At 39.4% G+C, this 6000-nt stretch overlaps 1 protein-coding gene across 1 annotated transcript in view; it reads left to right on the forward strand.

The window, feature by feature from the left end:
• Positions 1 to 6000, forward strand: part of LOC307019553 (glypican-5-like) — a gene marked incomplete at its 5' end in the record, with an annotated part of 44023 nt that overhangs the window by 28388 nt on the left and 9635 nt on the right. The window lies entirely within an intron of this gene.

Below are 6000 nucleotides of genomic sequence, written 5' to 3' on the forward strand. Positions count from 1 at the left end.
CCAATACTTTATGTATAACAAATGTCTATGTCCGCCTTTGAAAATCAAATGATTTGTAAATTTGTATCAACACAGACTGGTGAAGGTATCAAACTGTTGCACCACTAGATGCTAGGAGCTGTGTAGCACCTGAAGCTGTCAGACAACAACACAGACAAAAACACACAAAATACATCTGTTATGTAAATTGGCCAGCATTCTTGTACTGTGGGACCGTGCTTAGGTATGACCGCATCACTTAAAGTAAGCAGCTAATTGAGAGAATTTTGATATGAACTTTTATCAGACTGGTCAAAATGTTTCACACTATATATTTTAGTTGCATTCTTTTTTTAAACTAATCTGTGTTCCGGCATCATAAAAGGCAAACAGATCTACTATCTTGTCAAAATCTCATCTCCAACCATCCGTCTGAAGGGCAACAGTACTCAAAGACCCTCCTCTTTACGTTATGGAAAGCTTTACTGTCTATCTTTAGCTGGAAAAACCCATATGTTGATTAACTGATCAACATAATAGAAGCCCCCTACTGCCTTTTTGGTTACGAAAGTTTCCATGACACCCAAGTGGTTTGAACTTTTCAGGAAGACTTAGGCCATTTATTTTCAGGTTAATCCAATAATGTAAAAGCTGTGTTAGTTTGTTTGTTTTCTGTAGTTTGAGCTTGAATGGAATACAATATACGTTTTTTGTTGGAGGCATTCTTGCTCCATGACTCCATTGTGATCATTTACTCAATCAGAGCTCATTCTTGGGTATTATCCCATTGTTGCACATAATCAGATCATGTCACCCTCACAACACCCTGGTGATGTCGCTGGGTAGTGGGGTTTCTCTTCCCCTAGGGCATGCTGTAATAAGCTCATAGGTCATTGGCAAACCAATGACCCCGTCACTTTACTTGTTTCGACTGCAGTCATGAGTGTGTATTGACCCAGTGACACAAAGCACAAGTGTAGCTTGTTATTATCCTGAACTGTTACGTCAGTGGCTCCCAAACTCCTGGCTGCAGACTGGTACGAAGCCATTGGACTTTTGCTACATGGCCAAGAAAAAAAAAATTCAAAATGTACAATTGTGTTTTTTGGGACTACACGAAGATACAGTTTTATTACATTTTTTCAGGAGTATGCAGAACTCAAAGGGTATTTTTCTGTGGCTTTTTCCTCTACCATGCAACAAATAACCTTGAGAGAGAATTTGAACGTTTCTTTGGAACAATTCAAATTTTGTAAACAAAACAACTCAGGAGGCAGGTTTTATAAAACAAAGAGTTCACAAAAAATACACAGATACAAATCCAGAGAGAGAAAGACAAAGAACTAAAGGGCTAGGCTGGAGCAAACTGGTGAGTTCTAGAGTGATCTTAACGCAGACACCCAACAGATGAGTTCCGGTCGTTGAATTCAGTTTAGTATGCTGTTTATTTCTTAGTTTGTACAATACCATTATGCAAGAGTAGATGAATGTTTGTTGTGGTGAGCATCTGCCTAGTCTGGTTGGATCTGTGTGCTCTTCCTCCTCCTGCATCCTGTTCCTTTCCGGTCGCTTATGAACCTATTTATACATCCTGTGCAGTTAAACCCCCAAAATAATATTGCAAGATAAACAAAATAAACTGACATGCCGATAACACACATAAATGGCTCCTACACAGAGAAAGGTCAAACATTGGATAAGTGTAGGAAGTACAGATAGGCTATAATCTATGGCAAGCCATTTGAGTATGTATTCCATATCCTTGATATCAGACGGCAGCTGCCTACACTAGTTGGCTCTTTGATTACACTTGTTAGATTTATGGTCAAACTAGTTTGGAACTCTGCTTTACTAGTTAAATAAAATATTATACTAGTCACTCTTTTTCAGCAACTAGTGGCATTTTTGTGTGACTAGTTACCAAATAAGCCTTACTAGTGACGCCAGGAGCAGCACGAGTAGCACCAAAGTCCCAAATTGTAAGCTTTTTGATGATCTAGTGGCCCTCTGACCGTACTAGTGATGCTAAAAGTCTTACAAGTTAACTAGTGCGCTGCAAAAGCTCTGACATGTTAACTAGTTACAAAAAAGAAGCAGAACTAGTTAACTAGTTGCACCCAGAATCACTCACTAGTTAACTAGTAAAGGCAAAAGGTTCACTAGTTAACTAGATGACGCCTCTTTTGACCTCACTAGTTAACTAGTGGGGCTCAAAAGGTCTACACGTTAACTAGTGAGCCTTTTGCCCTTTACTAGTTAACTAGTGAGATACATTGAAATTAACTAGTTAACTAGTGAGTTATTCTGGGTGCTACTAGTTAACTAGTGCAGAAAAATGTATGCCACTAGTTAACAAGTTCTGCCTACACTAGTTGGCTCTTTGATTTCACTTAAGGATAATGGAATAAATACTCAAATGGCTTGCCATAGTGACTAGTATAACGTTTTATTTAACTATTAAAGCAGAGTGCCCAACTAGTGTGACCATATATCTAACAAGTGAAATCAAAGAGCCAACTAGTGTACTGTAGGCAGCTGCCGTCTGATATCAAGGATATGGAATAAATACTCAAATGGCTTGCCATAATAATCTAAATGCCGGAATGGTAAGGCTTCCTGCACAAGATCACAATATCGCACTGGTGAAAGTGGACTGGTAAATATAGGGAGCTTACGAGGGAAAGGAAAGGAGATCTGGGTCACAAAAATAAACAAACAGAATAAGAATAACCACACAGTATAAACAGGCAAACTAGACAGAATATGCAGGAGAGAAATAGAAAACATTGATATTAAAATAAATCTAGGTACTGATTTTTAGGTTAGTTAGGTTGGTTATATAGCAGGGACACATTGGGAAAACATATCTGATAATGAGTAGGACATTTTACTGGAGTATTACAAATAAGAGACCAAAACTGCATTTAGGATTTAATTTGCTTATACATGCAAATCCTTTAGCTACAGTATAATGGTTCTGGATGTAAGACTGTTTTAATGGCGTGATAAAATATTTATGCCACCTAAAATGTTTGTTTCTTATTCTGCATCACCCCCCTCATTTACCAACTCGAAACATAACATATTTGTTTGCACATTTGTCATAGAATAACCTTGATGTGTCAGATTGGTGGAAACACACGCCTCCCGCTGGGCCTGAAACTGGTACATTGGCTATTTACAGAGAAAATAGCTAGTTATGATTTACCGAGCTGGTGGCAGCGTGTGTGGATCGTGTCTCTGAAGCCGCAATGAGTTCCTGGAGAAAGAATCACAATAAAGATTGACAAAAAGGGGATTTTCTGCATGTCGCTCCGTCGGTCGGGATCTCTATGCATATAAACAAGCCTTGCACGCACTGAAGCTGAAAGAGTGATGCGGTATCCACCAGACCACACAAATCACAGGGGTTAATTTTACTTCATATGCCTGTACTATACATGTAATGAGTTCTGAGTAAACGTATACATAAAACACCATCAGGTAAATCAATGCAGGCCACCATGTTATTCTTATGGATAGATCTGCCACTAAATATGCTGTCCTAACTCTCTCTTACTTTCTCTTAAAATTCTGCCTACTGTTCACTTTGCTAAGTCTGAATCTCTGAGATTTATTGAGCTTCAGAGGAAAAAAACGCAAACATTTGCTAGAATGAGAAAGGCATTTTTTGAAGCGTGTGGATCCACAAATGATTGTTCATGTCCTTCTGCTCATCTTTGTGGGATTTGTATACATCTCTTACTGCAATGTCTTTGTGTGTAATCCACTATGTTTTATGTATGCTCTACCTCTTTTTCTAACTGAAGGATCCATTAGTGTGCTGCTTCCTGACTTATAAGGTCTTTCCTAGCATCAACCTTTTTTTACACACACGTGATTGAGCTTGAGTTCTCTCTCCATCCCTGAACTGCTTATATGAACAGGGGTGAGTAATACAAAGGAAATATTCTCCCTGTCTTCTAATTAATTCTCATGACATTTGGGCTCTGTTGAATACTGAAGAGGGACATGAGAATTGGAGGAGGCAAGGTGGAGGTGTGGTGACAGGCAATATCAGCCAACAGCTGAAATGAAGCCTCACAAACGCAACACCTCGTTGCCAAGCCTGTGTTTTATTTAAGTGTGCCATTTAACGGTGAGAAGCTATTTTGGTCATGCTGAGACAGTACACAGCCTGTTATTATTTGATTTAAGTCCATTCACACGCTGATCTCAGCCCACAGAGGGAGGATCACTCTGCAAACATGTCCACAGATGAAAAGCAGAAAACAAGGCAGGCGTAACAATATGAGCAGTTAAAAGCACAAAGCTTAACTAAGCGCTTTATGTGCCATTTTACAAGTCCAGCCAGAAAATCTGATGCTGTAGTTTTTTCTGTTACATTGCAGTCATTTTTTTTAATTTTTTATTAATTATTATATTGAGGGTATTTCCATTTAAAAAGTACATTTAGTTCACTATGTGATGTGAAGAAGATTCATGCCCATAGACACTCAAGGTATTGCCATTAAAAAAGTCATGGCAGTTAATGCTAATGTTGCTATGGAGCTCTGCACTGAACTTTATTAGGTATTTGTTATATGTGTTTTATTCAATAAGAAAGGCAGGCTTAGAAGCCATAAACAGTATCTCACTGAGTTATTTCTTTCTCTTTTGCTCTTCTTCTTTCTTCGTTTAGTAATTTCTCATTCTCCCCTCCCCTTGAATTCACAGAGATTAAACCAATTGATTTGTTCTCCTCAAACCAGCACAATCCCTTCTTCATCTGCCCTTTCTCCGATCTTTCTGTCTCCCCAGACATATCCAGGTCCTTTAATGTCAATAATGTAAATGTAATCATAGCTCCTCTTCTCTTCTCTTCTCTTCTCTTCTCTTCTCTTCTCTTCTCTTCTCTTCTCTTCTCTTCTCTTCTCTTCTCTTTCTGTATGTATGTAACAAAATGAAAGCTGTGTCATTATAATTGCTGTGGTTAAACTGGGATGTGGTGGTGGATACAGAGTTGGGGATATTTAAACCTCCAGGTGTCCATGACTCACATTGCAACCACTAGACTACAGAGTAGTCTGGAAAGCACCAAATCTAAAAAAAAACAATGTAATATACAGCACATCACACAAGCTGCTCACAAAATCCCAACTATGACTAGGCTTTATGTCTTTCACATTCATTTAAAGACATGGATACATACATGTAAATCAGGTTTCACTGTTCACTGCATACTTAATTATATATACTCTATATTCAGTCAGCTGCTCTTGGAGTTACCAACTACAGTGTGTGTATTTGTGTGTGCGTGTGTATATGTGTGAATGTATGTGAGAGAATGTGTACTAGCAAGGGGCCCTCAATCCCTGTAACCATGGTAACCAGGTGGTCTGTCCTCCCATGGGTCCTTATTTGATAACAATGAAGAGAGAGGGAGGGAGGGAAGATGGAGAGATAGAGAAAGAGAAGAGGTGTGGCAGATGTTTTCCAATCTCTCGCCAAAGTATTGTAACCTTTTGTTTTTTACAATGCCTTGGAATTTGGTCAAAGCCCAGTTAAAAGGCTGTCGGTATTTGGCTCTTACCATAATCCTGCAGTAAATAACGGGCGTACAACAGGATACTTTACTGAACCGTTTTCAATGTATTGTTTCTGCCTCCATGTATCTTCCCTCTATCATCGCTGCCTCGCTCCTCTGGCCTCTCCCCCACTTCCCTGGGGCCGCATTCACAAAGCCTTTAGAGGCCATTTCATCTTTAAGGCAAAGGCCAGTGTTTTCCATGTTGCCCTCTCTGCCCGAAGACAGTTTGATCTGCATCCGTGAGCATCTGTCTAAAGGGAGCCAGAAAGAACAATAAAAAGCCTGGCGAGGCTCCTAATCTGCAGCCAGGACTATAAAAGCTCCCCACACCAGCCTTTGGATTGGTTTGATCAGCGCTATAAAATGAAAGCGCTTTCTTTATACATGCATGCACTGGAGAACATAAGGGTGTAAAATAGGCAATGAGTGCAAGCAGTGTGCAAATCACACAT

This window comes from Notothenia rossii, assembly GCF_949606895.1.
Source record: "Notothenia rossii genome assembly, chromosome: 1".
Classification (NCBI taxonomy): domain Eukaryota; kingdom Metazoa; phylum Chordata; class Actinopteri; order Perciformes; family Nototheniidae; genus Notothenia; species Notothenia rossii.